This window comes from Bos javanicus, chromosome 7 (assembly GCF_032452875.1).
Source record: "Bos javanicus breed banteng chromosome 7, ARS-OSU_banteng_1.0, whole genome shotgun sequence".
Lineage (NCBI taxonomy): Eukaryota > Metazoa > Chordata > Mammalia > Artiodactyla > Bovidae > Bos > Bos javanicus.
Window position 1 is genome coordinate 31,247,173 of NC_083874.1, and position 20,370 is coordinate 31,267,542.

Consider the following 20,370-nt stretch of genomic DNA (forward strand, 5'->3'; position numbering starts at 1 on the left):
AAACTGGAGAAAAGATAATCCTTGTAATAAAGTGTCTAATACCTTGACTGAACTGTGCTCCTGTTCTGGTGTTTCGTGGAAGGTAGAATTTGCAAACCATGAAATAGAATATTTAGCTGAAGCAATTTCTAAGCAGAGCACTGAAGATGAGGCTTGGATCCTTCTGAATGCCCATAGGACAATGTGAGAAGAGAGAAATGACTTGAAGATGGAATTGTCCTGCCAAAAGGAAGCAGAACTTAGAGAATGGACACATTCTCAGCCTACCCATATTGCAAAAATTGAAAAAGCGTGTTCGGGAGAGAGCACTAAGGGTGTGGTCAAGCATCTCTTTGATAAAGAGATTGGTGTGTATTTGCACCATGGATTTCATTAGCAGCCTCGGCAGGAAAGCTACCAGTTTGAGCTGAGGAGGAAGGAGAGGAAGGATGAAGGAAGATCAGATGGCCGGACTTCTGGAATTTTACAGGATGAAACACTAGAAATATTTGATCATGAACGTGCATTGTTCTTCGAGACAAGGGAATAATAACCCTGAAGACAATTCAGAGATCAACAGGGTCACCCTCTTGGTTTCAAAAGGAGACAATCACCTCACTTTTGAAAGGACAGATAGCCTCTGCTCAAAGCCCTGGGGGTGGGGTTTCCCAGAGCAACCTGGGGGTCCCACCCAGCCCTGGCAAAGCTTCAGGGGCAAAACCACCCCCCCCCCACACCCAAAGTGGGGCTACGAGATGGAACTTCTGCCCTAGTGTCTGGAAGGTGAGACCTTTGTTCCACCTAGACCTGGAGGGCAGAGCATCAAGCCAAAGAGGATTGTACTCAAGCCTTAGATCTCATGGAACATGTCTTAGAGTTTGGACTTATTTGGGGCCTTTTATCCCTTTTTGTCTTTCCTATTTCTCCCCTTTGAGATGGAAGCATCTGTTTACTCTGACCTTCTTGTGGTGCCTGTCAGGCCACACATGTTCCTACCATTGGCCCTTCGCAATCGCTGCCCCTACTGTGTCAGTAGTCTCCATCCCCAGGCCTTGGAAAGTACCGCAGTCACTTCTCAATTTTATGCTCAAATATCTTACAAGACACTTCCCTGATGACCTTGTCTAAATAGAACTCCCAACATGCTCATCATTCTTAGTCTCCTATTCTGTTTTGTTCTTCTTCAAAGAAAAATGTTTATTTTATTCCCCCTTCCACTATGTCAATGAAAGACCCAGGAGTTCCAGGATTTTATGTTTCCCATTTACTGTTATGGTCTCAGTGCCTGGAATATGGTAGGTACTCAATAAACACTTGCTCTCTACTCGTTTATTTATTTCAGCACTGGTTGTTTTCTAACGAGAATTGTGTGGTTCACTCTAATTCTCAAATGTTTGCTGTCCCCTCCTACTTCTCCATCTTCCCTGAGGGATTCAGGCATGGCTGAGGCACCCTCCCTGGACAGAAGCTTTAAGAGCCGGCACACAGCTCAGCATGCCTTGTTTGCTGCTCCACCACAATCACCAGTGATGTTCTAGACAGAGGCGGCTCTGTCAGCCTGAGCCCCAGAGAAAATGCTGGGGAGCAAAGCCACCATCGATCATGTGGATCTGTGGCATGTATAGTAAATAAACTTTGCTATATTAAGCCACTGAGATTTGGGGGCTGTTCGTTTCTACAGTATAACCTAATTTATCCTGACTGGTACAGACACCTATGCAACCATAGGGCCCAAGAGGATCCAAAACATATTTGACAAATTGTGTAAGCTTGCCCGAGTTGGCTCTTCCTGAACAACCTAGTGTTTTGCCATCACAACATTTTCTTTAAAAAGAGAGAGTCAAACAAAGAAAAGCACTGGGACATTTAGTTTGGCGTCATCAGAAGTTATTTTCTTTCTTCACGCTTTCATGAAAAAGCATTACAGGAAAAAGCGAAGTAGCTTATGGATTTAAAAACTGTTTCCCACACATGGCATAACTTAAAATTGAATAAGAACCTTATAAATAAAACTGATTCTAAAGCTTTGCTTCAGGCCAATTGAATAAGAATCCCTGGGACTGGTGTCTTCAAATCTGCATTATTTTTTAAAGTTATCTAACTGATGATGATGTAGCTAGTCCAAAAACCAGTTCTCAGGGTAAATGTCTCTATACTTACAACCCTAGGACATACAGGGAAATGTACAGATCAGCAAGAGTCCCTAGTCCATCCAACTTAAAAATACAACCATGGAGAAGGAGATGACAACCCACTCCAGCATTCTTGCCTGGAGAATTTCATGGACAGAGAAGCCTGGCGGGCTACAGTCTATACAGTCCATGGGGTCACAAAGAGTCGGACATGACTGAGCGACTAACACACTTGAAACTATATGACATTTGAATTTGTTTTAAAAGAACCAAGCAAGAGAACACAAGTGGAGGTGAAGAAAAGACTGACCATAAATTGATAACTGTTGGATCTGAATAGGGGTTCAAAGGAATTCACTATACTATTCTCTCAACTTTCTCATGTTTGAAATTTCTATAACAAATTTTTAACGTTTAGAAAAAGGAAAAAATCCAGCATCTTGCAGATGAATGGATAAAGAAGATCGGTACATTATATACAAGGAAATATTACTAAGCCATTAAAAAGAATGAAATAATGCCATTTGTAGCACATGGATGGACTTAGAGATTGTTATGCTGAGTGTAAGCCAAACAGAAAAGGAGAAATATCAAATGACATCCCTTATATGCTGAATCTAAAAAGAATTGATACAAATGAACTTATTTACAAAACAGGAAAGACTTAGAGAATGAACTTATGGATATAGCGGGAGAAGGATGAGGGAAAGAGATAGGAAGTTTGGGATGGACATGTACACTCTGCTATATTTAAAATGGATAACCGACAAGGACCTACTGTATAGCACAGGGAACTCTGCTCAATGGTATGTGGCAGCCTGGACGTGAGGGGAGTTTGGGGGAGAATGGATACATGTATATGTGTTGCTGAGTCCCTTCCCTGTTCACCTGAAACTGTCACAATATTGTTTGTTAATTGGCTACACTCCAATATAAAATTAAAAGCTTAAACACACACACACACACAAACATCCCAAGATATGGCTTCTATAATCCCTCATTGAATTGCTATGCTTCAAATTGTCAGTGGGAATTTCTGGAAGATAACTTTCTAAAAAGGAAAATATTTGTTTTAGCTTCAGTGGTCATTAAATGGAAATGGCTTACACTGAGCAAAATTCTCAAGACAGCGTCACTTGGATTGTCTCATAGAAGTAGACAGAACTAAGAATTCCATTTATAAACTCACTACAATTGTTTTCTATTTAGATATTGTAAGATTGACTTGGATCTAGCAGGAGAATTTCCTTTATGAATACAATATGAGTTTGTTTCTTCTATTATTTTATAAGCTATAATTCAGATAAAATAGAACCAGTTACCAGGAGTCTTTCAGGAAACACCAAAATGTTACTGTTAGATGCCAGAAACTGCCAGAGTCAGATGTGAAGAAATAAATTGAACTCCATGTGGATATTTCCATGTTGGTATTTCCAAATACAGGCAATATAATAAGATCTTGAATCTTACACAAAACGGCTTTTTACCCCCATCCATACCTCATCCCAGGAGTCCCTCCTCCTCACAGGGATGAAGAAATGAAAGAAACGGTTGCAGCTTTTGAACTTTTGTTTGATGGCAGGGTTGTGCTAAGTCAATTCAGTCGTGTCCGACTCTGTGATCCCCTGGACTGTAGCCCACCAGGCTCCTCTGTCCATGGGGATTCTCTAGGCAAAATGCTGGAGTGGGTTGCCATTCCCCTCTCCAGGAGATCTTCCTGACTCAGGGATCAAACCCACGTCTCTTACATCTCACTGCATTGGCAGGCAGGTTCTTTACCACTAGTGCCACAGGGTTGAAGTTGTCATAAAATTAAAACATTGAAGGAGTGGGCATTTGTGCTACCAACAGAGTTGGAGAAAACACACTCACTCTCCAATGCCCTGAAACGAAACAAGGCGTCTGACACCAGTTTGTAATGTATTTGCTTTTAGGAGCAAGGGGCAATCGCACTAAACAATCCCTGTCCAAAATGAGCTGGTAGTGTAGTGAAGGTCACTAAGCCAGAAGCAATATCTGGGAGCCATGTGGTTTGCTGGATTCAAGGATCATCTCTGCCTGGTATGGCAGAAACTCAGCCTCATCCAGGTATCCATGCATCATTCAGGGAAAACAGAAATAAACGACTGCCATTGCTGATAGACGAAGAGAACTGGTCTACCACATCTTGGCTTCTTTGCCTTCATGTTTAGCAATGCAAACACAAATGAGCTTTTTCTTTCCCACGAAGTAACTCATTAGTAGGTAAGTTATTTCAAGTCCTAGTATTACTACAAAGAAAAATAAATTCCTTTCTGGCACCACCTTAAAAGAAAAATTTCAATGGGATTACATTCCTTTAATCTATATGAACATAATAATACCTTCTTTTTTTTAACCATTCCTCAGTCAAATCCCTATCACATGCTTTCTTCATTCCCACTTAAAAATAGCTTTTATATCTTGGATTTTATGATTTCACCTTGCCAAGACTAGGCAAAAGTACAGACTTTGGTCAATTATCTGCATTATTTGGCATAAGTTACAAATTAAAACACAATGTTTGAATTATTCTGAAAACTGGGGAGATAAATATAAATCACATGCATGCAAAGAGAAAGAGACAGAGACAGACAGATATGAAACACACTATCCCATATAGCTCCAGAGTGCTGGGTGATCCTGCCAGTGTGCAATGTTTCTGCTCAAATCAACCTGTGAATTGAATGAAGGTGAGCATCGCCTAGAACCTTGTGAAAGTTTCTGCTTTTCCAAAATTTTAATTGAAAATGTTTTTAACTAAGAATTCTTTTGTATGTGTCTCCCTTCTCCTCATAATTTCAAAAAACTTATTTTAAAATTTAACAGATTAGGTGCTTATCATCACAGGCTGTAGTCACCTATGCATGGAGGCATGCTCAGTTGCTTAGTCGTGTCTCTTTCTGACCCTGTGGACTATAGCCAACCCGGCTCCTCTGTCCTTGGGATTTTCCAGGCAAGAATACTGGAGGGGGTTGCCATTTCCTACTTCAGGGCAACTTCCCAGCCCAGGGACCAAACTTGCATCTCCTGCATTAGTAGGTGGGTTCTTTACCACTGAGCCACCCGGGAAGAAAACATTTCTGGGTAAAGTGAAAAAGTTCTTTCAGGTCTTTGGTCTGCCTGTCGGTTTGAGACGTGAAATGTGCCTTTTTAGTCTCACGCTCCCTTCAGCTTCTAATTTCCACATAATTGTCAGCAAATTTTGAGTTATCCTCCAAGATTGTCAATAGAGCAACATCTTTCTTAAAATAAATCATGGAACCTATCCCAAATTCACTTTATCCAGGGGGAAATGTTACTTTATTTGTGTAAAATTTTAAAGAATATATACATTTTAGTTCTTATTTCTTACTTATCTGTAAGTTCCAGCACACAAAAAAAGGAAAAAAGATCTCAACTGTTTAAAAAAATTTGTACTTTTGTAGCAGTTATTTGCTAATCTATACTACATTTGAAATTTGAGAGAACAAAAAAGATCTTTATTAAATCCTTTATTGTACTTTATAGTTCTTCAGTGTTTATTTCATTTATGTTACTTATTATTTATCAAATAATTTTATGTAAATATTTGTAATACGTTATTTCTCATTAACCTACAAGTTCCAAGAAGGCAGGAGAATTTGCCTGTCTTACTTGCCTCTGTGAAATGTAAGTTAATGCATAAATTTAATTGGAAAAATGAATGTGTCTGAAAAACTGAGCCATCTATACAGTAGGGACAGAGACAGTGTTTGCATTTTAGCTAATCACGAACTGTCCAGGCCATTTACAGGAAGTCAATCCTTAGTGCATAGATCAAAGATCTGATAATATTTAGAAAATGGTCTGAGAGCTAAATGCTGTTTTGTCACTTCGTAAAATGCTGCCAAAATAATGAAGGAGAACAGTGATTGAGTGAAGCTATGTCGCACGTACAAAGCATGAGTCTCTGAGAATTTGAGGAAGCAGCGAGACACTGAGCAGTTTCGTGTAGTGTCATAGTGGTTAACACACTGGAATCCTTGTCAGAATACTGTATGCCATCACTTACATGTGGAATCTAAAACGCAAAGCAAACTAGCAAGTAGCAGACGCACAGATACAGAGAACAAAGCAGTGGGTACCAGTGGGGGGGGGGCGGGCAACGTATGGGTAGAGGGAAGCATAAACTACGGGGTGTAAGATAAGCTCAAGGATGTGTTTACAACACAGGGAATATAGCCAACATTGTGGAAGCACTATAAAGGGAAAGTAACCTTTAAAATTGTACAAAAATAAATAAATAATTTAAAAAATTTTTTTAAAGAATCCTTACCAGAAGTTTTGTACATCAGTAAATCTCTCAGAACCATTTTAAATTTCGAACTATGTATCAAGAACTGAGAAAAGGACTGAGATTTTAACTTATATACAGATGAATTAGTTTGCAGTTTCATGTGCTTAGTCGCTCAGTTATGTCCGACTGACTCTTAGCGACCCCACGGACTGCAGCCCACCAGGCTTCTCTGTCTATGGGGATTCTCCAGGCAAGAATACTGGAGTGGGTTGCCATGCCCTCCTCAAGGGGATCTTCCCAAACCAGGGATCAAACCCAGGTCTCCCACATTCGAAGCGGATTTTTAACCATCTGCGCTACTAGGGAAGCCCAGTTTCATAGAGGACCTCTGGATCAGAGACACAGAACAGTTTGTTATACACAGCAAGAGCAGTAACATTTCTATGCTAGTCACTGAACCCTAGGGCACTGGGAGGAAAACCATACTAAACCCATGCAGGAAATAGTTGCACCCCAGGAGGGGAGCCCCAAGCTTAGGGAACCTGAATCTTTTATGACGGACAGGGAGCAGGGAGATGCTGTTTCCCAAGGCTGTCCACTGGTACACATCCTCAGAAAACAGCCAAGAAGAAAGAACAGTCAGTATGTCCATTTTAAGATGTGCATGTGAGACTCATGGACAATTGTCAACTAACACCGTGCCTCTGAAAGATTTCCCCCCACCCCTGGGCCTTCAGTATATTAATAAATATACAGGGGTGGGCACAAAGATACACACAAAAATATCCTCCAGCACTCTATATGGCTCTCTCTCTCTCTCATACACACACACACACACACACACACACACACACACACTACTGTCAGAAGGTGGAACAAAAGCGAGTGAAGGTCTACAAAACCACATGGTCAACTAAGAAAGAGGGCAGGAGACGAGCACCCAATCTATCAACTGGCTTTAGGGTATCAGACGCGAGTCACGAGTTGATGCAGAGAACAGAGATGAGGAAAAACTCCAATAAGCTATTCTGCTCTCCTGTCAGAACCTATTGTCTTGGGTGCAAGTTACATCATTTCTCCTTATTTTATTATGACGTAGAGTTTATGAAAGCCAGACTAGCCCTTTAAAGGCTGTTTTAGCTCCACTTAACACACAGCGGCTTTGTTATCCTCAAAGGCCAGAAGAGACCCAAGGATGAGAGTTCAGATATTCCAGGAGTTGCCAGGGTGAAAGAAAAAGAAGAAAAGCCATTTGTCACCTGTCACACAAGGACCCAACACTGCTGACATAGAAATCCTGAGAATCTGGCCTATTCCTGCTCCTACTGAAGCATTTAGGTTAAAAACAAACAGGATTTCCAAGGTTTGGAATTGGAGGAAGCCTTAGCTGTGCAGGACAATATGTTTGTTCTGTAAAAAATAAATAAATAAATAAATGCCTGCTTTTGTTCTTTAGAAAGTCCTTCAAGCCCTCAGGGCACACAGATAGTAAGTGTAAAGGTTTTTTCAAGGATAATAAAAAGCTCTTGAGGATTTATAAACTGTTTCATCTGTCAGAAACTATTTATGCAGACCTTGGCACGTAGAGTGAATTACTCTTATTAAACAAAAATTGAGAAAATTGCTTAAGTCTCACCAGAAGGTACCTGTAGTCCATCAGAAGCTAAGACACTCCATAAGCTATAAACTTAAGAGAAGAGAAATTGTGTGTCTCTGTGGATGTCTGTGGTGAGATGAATGACTCCACAGAGAATGTATCCCAGCTTTATTCCTCAAGCTGCTTGCTGCGTTGGCTGATTTGTCCATTCTCATCCCCCAGGGAGCTCAGAGAGGGAGGGTGTTTGCAAGGACCACATCCCAAGGGCAGGTGCCCTTTCCATTTCTCAAGTTGCCTCTCTGCCCACACACAGTATGTACGCTGTCGCAGAGCAGGAGCAAACCTATTCAAGCATCATGACAGAGTGCAAGGCCCTGTGCAGAGTGCCCTCCACAGATTATCAACTTCTAGCAACAATCCCACGAGGTCCTGTTATTAACTTCATTGTACAGATGGAGGGATGGAGGCTAGAGGAGGGGGAGGATAGAGGATTGAGGATGGAGAGATTAAAGAATTAGCCGAATCCCATAGCTGTGGTGCTAGATCTGAGATGGCACCTCAGGCAGCCTGCCTCCGGAACAGACTTGTCCTCTTCCTAACGCCACAGACACCTCTGCTTCCAGAAGTCACAGGATCACGGATCCAGCTGATGATTCCATGGACACACGTGGGAATCTGACTGAGCAGTCGTTTCTCACAGTGGCCACTCAGTCCAGACTTAGCTCTCCTCATTTACCTAATTCCAAGCTCCAGTCCTTTCCTCAACCCTTTGTCTCTTTTACCTTTTCCCTCCTCTTTCTGACTTCAGAAGGCCTTAACGGTTCTGATTTTTCATCAGTTTGCCAAATACATTCCCATGAAGTGCTTGGCCCAGGTAGAGGCTCGAGAAATGTTTGTTGAGGAAGATTAGAAAGCAGGTAATTCCCATTCTACTGGGCTCATTAGCATCAAAACCACTCATTGCACATGTCCTGCCTCAGGATGTCCCATCTTTGTTCTGTCATCTGAATCCATAAATCCTCACATTTTTACCTTCCAACAACTGCTCCATCCATCTAGGATGACCAGGACAGGATGCCAAACTCACTTGAACTAATGGCCCCATTATACAAACATTTTACAAGTTTTTTTTTTTTTTTTACCCCCAAGTTCTTATTTAAATATTCCATCAACACTTCTAGAACTTCTCCAATCAAAATAATAGTTTTCATTGATACCACATATTAGAGCTGCACATGGTTTCTGTGAAATGAGCATCATCCTAGTAGCGATCAGAATAGAGAAAAATGTACACAATCACTAAATGTTATATAACTTGTGTCTGAAAATGTTACCACATCAAACAATTAATGATATTCATTTATCACTATTTTCCATAGCTTTTTAAGTGGACTTAGCTCCTCTTGGCTGTCTGCCCTGGCTTCTCTCTCTGTCCTGACAGAATACTCCTATGAGCTCTTTTTTTTTTCAGTCCTATTGCCAGTCCTACTGCAGAACGCTAAGGTCTGAGCAGTAAGAATGAGGCAGCTGGGGTCAGCTTTCTCACATAAGGATGCTGTCTATCTTTCAGTTGCTCACTCCCTCACAATCCCAATTCTATATTGAGAAAGGTCACAATATGCTGACATTTTCTTCAAGAAACTGAGAATTCACCTTTAACTTTGGCTCTTTCTCACACTCACTCTAGTCACGTAATCCTACTTCAAGTGGACCTAAGGAAGGAATTCCACTCCCTTTTATTCAGTCTTGGAGCTCAGAGTCCTAAATGAACTTCAAAATTCTAGACAAATACCAAGGAAATATTCTGGGGTCTAGACAATGGAATTTCACTGAAGGGTTGCATAGACCATGGAGCAGAATCTGTCCAAGTGAATTCTGCCTTTGCAAACACAGGATCTTCTCCTCCACCAACCCTGCATCTCATCACCAGCCAAATCCTTCCTAGACGTTTATCCCCCTCTTCAGACATCATTAGAGACTCTTCATCAACTCCAACAAGTCTAAGCTCTTCCTGGCTTGTGGGACACTCCATCACTTTGTGCTACCCTTATAAACTGTCCCTGAGCAGATTTTTGAGGTGGAGATCTGCAGGCAGGAAATATAGGGCCTACTTTGGTAAGTGATACCCATGGGGAAGGAGGGAATGCAAGATTGGGCAGAGAGAGAGATGCCAGGCTATGATACAATCACAAGAGAGGCCTTTGTATCCCACTGGAGGCCTGGAGCCAGGACGCCCTGCAGAAACCTTCACTGCGGCCATAAGGCCCAGCCTTTGCATCAATAAATGACTGGACACACATTGTGCTGGGAAAGAGAATGGGATCTTGTCCCTCAGCTCTCCTCTGAGGGCTCACAGCTGAGAGACATCATCCATCAACAGTCCCAGCAGCGAGAGGAATGAGTGGCAAGTCCGGAGCGGGGGTCTGAGGGCCTATTATGGCATCTACCATCCGTGGTTTTTCTTTCTCCTCTCCATGCCCATTTTTCTCCCAGATCAGCTCTGTCTCATCAACATCTGTAGTCTCATATCCAGAACCCTGGGCTTTTCCTCCCAATAAGCCACTAACCTCTGTTTCACGCATCTGAGTCTCTCTTTCTCTCCTGAGATATTATCTCTTCCTCAGGTCCCAGTTGTTTGCTGCTCTTGCTGAGCACTCTGCTGAACTTCTTCCACCTGTGGCATAAATTAGCACTTAAATAGTGTCTTCAGTGGAACATTACTCAGTCATGAAAAGGAACACATTTGACCAGTTCTCACGAGGTGGATGAACCTAGAGCCTGTTATAAAGAGTGAAGTAAGTCAGAAAGAGAAAGACAAATATTGTATATTAACGCATATGTATGGAATCTAGAAAGACAGTACTGCTGAACCTGTTTGCAGGGCAGCAATGGAGACACGGACATAGAGAAGATTTGTGGACGGGGTGTCGGGGAGGGGGAAAGGAGAGGGTGGGACAAACTGAGAGAGTAGCACTGAAACATAGACTTTATCATATATAAAATTAGATAGCCAGTGGGAATTTGCTGTATGATGCTGGGAGCTCTGTGACAGCCTAGAGGGGTGGGATGGGGTGGGAAGGAGGTTCAAGAGGGAGGGGACATACGTATACCTATGGCTGATTCATGTTGATGTACGGCAGAATCCAACACAATATTGCAAAGCAATCATCCTCCAATTAAACATAAATTTCAAAATATATACAGTGTCTTTTAGTTGAAGCACCAATGTCATTGGTTCATGTGCCTGGGGGTGAGGGGGCAGGAAGCAAGGGAAGAAAATGTATATTTTCTTCTCACTTGGATGATGTACTCCTTGAGGGTAAATACCACAGTTTAACTTCTTGTGTACTATACAACATATGAAGAGCGCTGTGCATATTGAAAATTCACAGTACCTCCACAGAAAGTATGTATTTAGCACCTAATTATGTGCCAAGCAAGCAGCACTCTATGCACTGGGGTTTCGATTGTAAATAAGATAAAGGTAATCTCAAGGAGATTGCATTCTGCTTATTAAGACCTGGAGGGGCTTTCCAAGTGACTCAGTGGCAAAGAATTCGCCTGTCCATGCAGGAGACTCGGGTTTGACCCCCGGGTCGGAAAGATCTCCTGAGGAGGAAATGGCAACAACCCACTCCAGTAGTCTTGGCTGGAGAATCCCATGAACAGAGGAGCCGGGCGGGCTACAGTCCATGGAGTCACAAGGAGTCAGACATGACTGAGCATGCATGCTGACCTGACACTGATTAAGAACTGGAAGTCAGTTACTTATTTTAACGTTTTATCAATCATTATCTAGAATTAATACTTGTAAAAAAACTCTAACATTAAAGTCATATGTCTTCCTTACCTAGTGAAGACATCTTGAGGCAATGAATTAACCTGGAAATGTCAGTGATATAGCATAAATTTGTACTCTTACTGCACTCTGATGAGGATGGGGTGGCACCCCATCATGAAGCTCTGCCAGCTTGAACTCACGGCCTCCCAGTCCTCTTCAACAGGGAAAGAGACCTCTCAAGGCACTGGTTCTTTACTGCCTCATCCCTTCTGCTCTAGTTCATGAAGTATAATTAGGCACCTGGCCTTTAACTAACTGCAAGGGAGACCGAGGAGTGTAATGGAAGGAATAAATAAGCACCAAGCACCAACTGTCTCTGTCATAATAGCCAGGGTCTGTTGAGAACTTCTTTGCGACAGTGCTGTTCTAAGTGCTGAGAGAGTTTTATCCAATTATTCCACTGCGGAGGAGGGTCCACATCAAGAATTGTTCTCAGACCCCAGCTGGGTGTCCTGCAATTCAACCACATTCTGACACTGTCTACCTGAACAAAGCATCCGATTTCCCAGGTTAAGGGCGCAGTCCTACAAGACTGCTCCCCCCTCCGCCCCCTCCCTCCAACTCAGAGGCCAGTTGCAAAGCCAGATAATCCCCTGTGCTCCTGTTACAGATTGGAGTTTCCAATAACCCCTTCCCTGGGTCAGTTAATTCGCTGGAGCAGCTCAGGGAACTCAGAGAAACATTTTACTTACTAGATTACTAGGTTTTTTGTTTGTTTGTTTGTTTTTACATCAGAATGTATACAAAACTCAGGAACAGCCAGATAGAAGAGATGCATAGGGCAAGGAGGCCGTGGAGCTGTTGCCTAGCTGCCCTAAGTCTCTGCTCCAATTGTCCAACATCCCCCTACTCCTCACCTAGGCCACTTAGCAGGAGTTAACAGAAAACTCTTGAGTTAAAGCTGGAGAAGAAAATGGCAACCCATTCCAGTATTCTTGCCTGGAAAATCTCATGGATGGAGGAGCCTGGAGGACTACAGTCTGTGGGGTTGAGTTCAACACGTCTCAGAAACTAACACTTTCCCTTTCCCTTTCCTTTTAAGTTAAAGGGTGTAGAGATAATAAAGGAAGCTACAAACAAACAAACAAACAAAACAACAGATGGAACCAGCTGGGACCTAGAGGGTGACAGATTTGACCTCCAACAGTCTCATTATACACTGATTTCACTATATTAGCATATTAAATGACACACCATCAACCACAACCAGACATTAAAGGCCAAAGGTCTTCCCTTGTGGCTCATTTGGTAAAGAATCTGCCTTCAATGTTGATGAGCAGTTACTTGAAAATAAAGATATATAATGAATTCGCATTCTTTGTGCTTCCTAGTTTAATGGCTAGTGTGTGATGACAAGCCCTGGTGGCTCAGATGGTAAAGAATGCAATGTGGGAGAGCCAGGTTCCATCCCTGGGCCAGGAAGATCCCCTGGAGAAAGGAGTGGCAACCCATTCCAGTATTCTGGCCTGGAGAATCCCATGGACTGTCCATGGGGTCACAAAGAGTCAGACACGACTGAGTGACTTTCACTTTCATTTTAAGGGCCAAAAACCAATAAATAGAGGGTGGCACCCTACTCCCTGGGAAAAAGCTACTCCTTCCCTAGCTGACTAGTGCATATGCCACCCCATCATTAGCAACCCCCCGGCTTTGTCTTTACTCTTCAAAATTAAATTCTTCTCACCACGTGGACAAGAAGTTGATCTAAGAACTTAGTTCCCCTCTTCCATTCTTTGGCCACTGAGTAAAGCTTGTGCTGTGTCCAAATTAGCTTTGGTTTCCTTATTTGGGGGCTCAAACCAACTCTAATGGTAAAAGAACCCTCCCCCAACCAAGGCAGAGGCTAAAACCATTCTCCCCATTTCTTCATGCATTCACCAACCTGATAGCTCCCTGAATGCCATCTTGGGGTTTTTCTGGGAGGCTCCATTACACAGACATGATTGATAAAATCATTTAAGTCTCCAAGGTCTCTCCCCTCCCCTGAGGTCAGGGATTGGGGCTGAAAGTGTGTGCTTAATTGCTCAGTGGTGTCCTACTCCTTTTCAACTCCATGGTCTGTAGCCCCCCAGGCTCCTCCATCCATGGGATTTTTCAGGCAAGAATACTGAAGTGGGTTGCCATTTCCTTCTCCAGGGAATCAGGGATTGAACCTGGGTCTCCTGTGTCTCCTGCATTGCAGGCGGGTTCTTTACCCCCTGAGCCACTGGGGAAAGTTCCAGCCTTCTAATCACAGTTTGGTTCTTCTCGTTACCAGTTAGCATCCTTGGACGCTTTCCAAAGTTCATCTCGCTAACATGACAAAAGGCTCCTTTGACCTTCCAGCTCCACTTGTGACATCTCACTCCTCTATAAGCAAGTGTTAGTCTGTCAGTAGTGTCCGAGTCTTTGCGACCCCATGGACTGTAGCCCACCAGGCTACTGGAGTGGGTTGCCATTCCCTTCTCCAGGGGATCTTCTTGACCCAGGGATTGAACTCAGGTCTCCTGCATTGCAGGCAGACTTTTTATTGTCTGAGCCACCAGGGAAGCCTAGTCCTCTATGTGCTGCGCTTGAAAACACTTTTTAAATTGTTGCTGTTTATAACCATCATTAGTAGTTCAACCCTTTCAATAAGCTCCCTTTGAACTAAAAAGTCATACCAAAGTCTGTCAAGAACCTTACTATTAAGCTGAAACCATTGATGATTAAAATTTTATTGTCTGTCCCTCCCAAAATCCTTACGATGGTAACAGACTATAGAAACAGACATGTTTTATGAATAGGAGTCTTCAGTGACAGAGCTTCCCAGGTGGTGCTAGTGGTAAAGAACTCACCTGCCAATGCAGGAGATGTAAGAGATGCGGGTTTGATCCCTGGGTGGGGAAGATACCCTGGAGGTGGGCATGGCAACCCACTCCAGTATTCTTGCCTGGAGAATCCCTTGAACAGAGGAGCCTGGCAGGCTACAATCCATAGGTTTGCAGAGTTGGACATGACTGAAGCAAGTGAGCATGCAGTTCAAGTGGCAGGAAAGCAAAGTCCTTCCCAAGGGCTTAGGTTTATATACAAGTTTTCTCGTTCCTCCTATGCTACCCTGGCTGCTCTTATTCTTGTTTGCATGAGAACCAAGAGACCATAGATAATTGAAATTAGGCCTGCCTTAATGACTTGATGGACATGAGTTTGGGTAAACTCCGGGAGTTGGTGATGGACAGGGAGGCCTGGCGTGCTGCGATTCATTGGGTCGCAAAGAGTCGGGCACGACTGAGCGACTGAATTGAACTGAACTGAACGATGGGTTAACAAGCTGAACAACTTGAGATGCCCAAGCTAAGTGAGAGAAGAGCCTCTATCGCCACCTGCTGGGCTCCACGGTTTGTATCCGACTACCCAGTCCCACCACTATCAGTCCCTGATACCAAATCTCTAGCTTCTGCCTTCTTTTGCAAACTAAATGCCCTCTGACGTTTGTCAATCTCTCTGTTTCAGTTTGGATGGAACATTGTTACGAAAAATAAATACAAACTATAGCTTTAAGCATCAACTACTCTTTCAGTTCAGTTCAGTCGCCCAGTCGTGTCCGACTGTTTGCGACCCCATGAATCGCAGCACGCCAGACCTCCCTGTCCATCACCAACTCCCGGAGTTCACCCAGACTCACGTCCATTGAATCGGTGATGCAAGGATAATAACTAACCATGTCTCCACAGCATTCAGTTGCTTCCAAGACCTTTTCATTAAATCTAACTGAAAACACTTCCCAGGATGCAATTTAAAGGGATTATTAACTACATGCCTTGATTAGCCTTGGTTGGTAGAATAAATAAATTGGCTGACTAAAAATAACTTTCTTCTTTGTGAATATCGTCATTTTACAAGGTGGGTATTGCTGAAGGTTTTGGTTTCCTGAAAAATATAGTGAGCTGTTAGAGTGCTTTTCCAGTTGTATATTGATTTGTAATGATTTTTGGCATTTAATTTCATACAGCTTTGTATTTTAGCTATCTGATTATAGAGAAACTATTGATATGGACATCTTCAGGGTCTAAAGCTAAATTTTCTAAGTCTTTTCCGGAGTGTTTAAGAGAATAAATGTTTCAATTTAATCAGATAGATTTAAGAAATGAACAAAAGTTCCCAGTATTTAGAAATTTTCTGAGTGTGATCTTTTGCTGTCCCCAAATTCTCCATTCCTTATATATTCACTGTCACTCAGAGTTATTTGTAAATACATGGCTGGGAAAATGGAGATGCCAAGGGGTTCACAAATTAGTAGAAAAGATGCAAAATGATTGTTACTGCTGAAACAAATTAGCAAGAGTGGGTGAATGGAATTCAGGACTGAAGATTTATAATTTTTAAACACAAACTACATAGTGTTCCTGAATGGAAAGAGTCCATTTTGTAAAAACTCTAATTCTTCCTAAAAATTTTTATCAATTTGATTCAATACAGATCAAAATCCTAGCAGCATTATTTATTTGACATGCTTGATTGTAGAATTCATCTAAAAAATAGGTAAGAAAAGTCAATTAAAAAAAATACCTTTTCCATATCATATAAATGTGTACTCTAAAGATACAGCATGTAAAACATGTGATAATGTTTCAGAGATAGGAAAACAGATCAACAGAACACTAATCTGTTTGATATGGGGAAACTTCAGGGAAGAAAAAAAAAGTTAGATCCTGACTATGCACCATATGTGCATATGTGACTGGTGAAGCAAGTAAAGTCTGATGCTATAAAAACCAGCGTTGTATAGGAACCTGGAATGTTAAGTCCATGAATCAAGCTAAATTGGAAGTGGTCATACAGGATACGGCAAGATTGAACATCAACATTTTAGGAATCAGTGAACTAAAATGGACTGGAACGGGTGAATTTAACACTACTATAGGCAAGAATCCCTTAGAAGAAATGGAGTAGCCCTCACAGTCTACAAAAGAGTTCAAAATCCAGCACGTGGGTGCAGTCTCAAAAATGACAGAATGCTCTGTTTGTTTCGGAGGCAAACTATTCAATATCGCAGTGATCCAAGTCTATGCCCTGACCAGAAATGCTGAAGAAGCTGAAGTTGAACAGTTCTATAAAGACCTACAAAATCTTCTAGAACTAACACCAAAAAAAAAAAAAAAAAAAGATGTCCTTTTCATCATAGGGGATGGGAATGCAAAAGTAGAAAGTCAAGAGATACCTGGAGTAACAGGCAAGTTTGGCCTTGAAGTACAAAATGAAGCAGGGCAAAGGCTAACAGAGTTTTGCCAAGAGAGCCCACTAGTCATAGCAAACACCCTCTTTCAACAACACAAGAGCCAACTCTACACATGGACATCACCAGATGGTCAATACTGAAATCAGATTGATTATATTCTTTGCAGTCAAAGATGGAGAAACTCTATGTAGTCAGCAAAAACAAGACAAGGAGCTGACTATGGCTCAGACCATGAACTCTTTATTGCAAAATGCAGACTCAGATTGAAGAAAGTAGGGAAAACCACTAGACCATTCAGGTATGGCCTAAATCAAATCCCTTATGATTATACAGTGGAAGTGACAAATAGATTCAAGGGACTAGATCTGACAGACAGAGTGCCTGAAGAACAATGGATAGAGGTTTGCAATATTATACAGGAGGTGGTGATCAAAACCATCCCCAAGAAGAAGAAATACAAAAAGGTAAAATGGAGGTCTGAGGAGGCCTTACAAGTAGCTGAGAAAAGAAAAGAAAAGCTAAAGGCAAAGGAGAAAAGGAAAGATATATCCATCTGAATGCAGAGTTCCAAAGATAGAAAGGAGAGGTAAGAAAGCCTTCCTAAGTGATCAATGCAAAGAAATAGAGGAAAATAATAAAATGGGAAAGACTCATCTCTTCAAGAAAATTAGAGATACCAAGGGAACATTTCATGCAAAGATGGGCACAATAAAGTACAGAAACGGTATGGACCTAACAGAAGCAGAAGATATTATAAAGAGGCAGCAAGAAAACACAAAAGAATGATACAGAAAAGATCTTAATGACCCAGACAACCACGATGGTGTGATCACTCACCTAGAGCCAGACATCTTGGAATGTGAAGTCAAGTGGGCCTTAGGAAGCATTGTTACAAACAAAGCTAGTGAAGGTGATGGAATTCCAGCTGAGCTGTTTCAAATCATAAAAGATGATGTTGTTAAAGTGCACACTCAATGTGCCAGCAAATTTGGAAAACTTAGCAGTGGTCACAGGACTGGAAAAGGTCAGTTTTCATTCCAATCCCCAAAAAGGCAATGCCAAAGAATGCTCAAACTACCGCACAATTGCACTCATCTCACACACTAGTAAAGTAATGCTCAAAATTCTCCAACCCAGGCTTCAACAGTACATGAACCAAAAACTTCCAGATGTACAAGCTGGGTTTAGAAAAGGCAGAGGAACTAGAGATCAAATTGCCAACATCGATTGGATCATAGAAAAGGCAGGAGAATTCCAGAAAAACATCTATGTCTGCTTCATTGACTATGCTAAAACCTTTGACTGTGTGGATCACAATAAACTGTGGAAAATTCTGAAAGAGATGGGAATACCAAGACCACCTTAGCTGCCTTCTGAGAGACCTGTATGCAGGTCAAGAAGCAACAGTTACAACCAGACATGGAAGAATGGACTGGTTCCAAATTGGGAAAGGAGTACATCAGGGGTATATATTGTCACCTTGCTAATTTAACTTATGTGCAGAGTACATCATGTGAAATGCTGGACTGGGTGAAGCATAAGCTGGAATCAAGATTGCAGGGATAACATCAGATACACAGATGACACCACCCTTATGGCAGAAAGTGTGAGGAACTGAAGAGCCTTTTGATGAAAGTGAAAGAGGAGAGTGAAAAAGTTGGCTTAAAACTCAACATTCAGAAAACTAAGATCATGGCATCCGGTCCCATCACTTCATGGCAAATAGATGGGAAAATAATGGAAACAGTGAGAGACTTTATTTTCTTGGGCTCCACAATCACTGCAGTTTGTTACTGCAGCCATGAAATTAAAAGTGCTTGCTCCTTGGAAGAAAAGCTATGACCAATCTAGGCAGCATGTTAAAAAGCAGAGACATTACTTTGCCGACAAAAGTCTGTCTAGTCAAAGCTATGGTTCTTTCCAGTAGTCATGTATGGATGTGAGAGGTGGACCATAAAGAAAACTGAGCACTGAAGAATTGATGCTTCTGAACTGTGGTGTTGGAGAAGACTCTTGAGAGTCCCTTGGACTGAAAGGAGATCCAACCAGTCCATCCTAAAAGAAATCAGTCCTGAATATTCATTGCAAGGACTGATGCTGAAGCTGAAGCTCTAATACTTTGGCCACCTGATGTGAAGAACTGACTCATTGGAAAAGACCCTGATGCTGGGAAATATTGAAAGCAGGAGGAGAAGGGGACAACAGAGGATGAGATGGTTGGATAGCATCACCGATTCAATGGACATGGGTTTGAGCAAGCTCTGGGAGTTGGTGATGGACAAGTAAGCCTGGCATACTGTAGTCCATTGGGTTGCAAGGAGTTGGACACGACTGAGAGACTGAACTGAACCGATGCAACATACAGCTACAAAATTTCAGAGGAATTAAAGGCTAAATGTAGAAACTGGAAATTGTTAGAAGAAATATAAGAAACTATAGAGTCTTGGCAAGGGAAAAGGCTCTTGAAATTACACATCATACTCAGAAAATGTAAGTGAGCAGGACCCTGTGGGGCCTTCCCAGAACAAAAAGCCCCCCTACCACCTCTGTTCCATGCCCTCTGCCTGCCTTTTTTGTCTGCAGAAAAATTTTAGTCAAAGGATAAAATTAATCATAGAAGCAAGAACATGCAGAAAGTAAAACAGTCAAACCAGACCCTTAATAAAAGTTGAGCCATTAAAAAAGTCAAGGACCTTTAGTTCCTTCTCAAGATCTACAGATAACATCCTGACCCAGGTGTCCTTCGAGCTGTTTTGCAGATCCTGAAACCTTCACCAAGTGGAAGAAGTTAACTTTATGCTGCCCACAAGCAGATGGACCCCAGACCAGTTAGAACCAGAAGCTTGATGATGTTGACTCTCAATTGCCTCACTACCAACCAATCAAAAGAACGTCCGTGAGCTGATCACACACCCCACAATACCCTCCCTCACCCTGTCTTTAAAAACCTCTCCCTGAAAGACTTTAGTGAGTTCAGGTCTTTTAAACACTAGTTGCACTGGACTCCTTGTTCGATACCCTCCAATAAACTCTGCACTTTTCTTCACTACAGCCCAGGGTCAGTAGATTGGCCTTACCGTACTTGTGCAAATGGACAAGGTTTTGGTTTGGTATTTAATAATATAGGCACACAGGAAAAGCCTAACCTACTTCACCACACTCAGATGTTTAACTGGCTCTCAGGCTCCTAAAAAGATGTCTTTCTTCCAGATACAGCATTGCCTACAGTGGGATTTAAGGAAGGGCCACAAATCTCACGTATCCCACACCTTACGCTACAGCCTAGCAAGGAAATGACTATGTGCCAGGCACCCGCAAACCGAAGTAAGGCCCCACGTGCTCTAAGTA

At 42.1% G+C, this 20,370-nt stretch overlaps 1 protein-coding gene across 2 annotated transcripts in view; it reads right to left on the minus strand.

Moving 5' to 3' along the window:
* Window positions 1-20,370, minus strand: part of SNCAIP (synuclein alpha interacting protein) — a 261,734-nt gene that overhangs the window by 227,037 nt on the left and 14,327 nt on the right. For both annotated transcript variants that reach the window (XM_061422961.1, XM_061422963.1), the window contains exon 2: window positions 10,552-10,658. The gene's annotated coding sequence lies outside the window, so the exon portion shown is untranslated. The remainder of the gene's footprint in view (window positions 1-10,551; window positions 10,659-20,370) is intronic.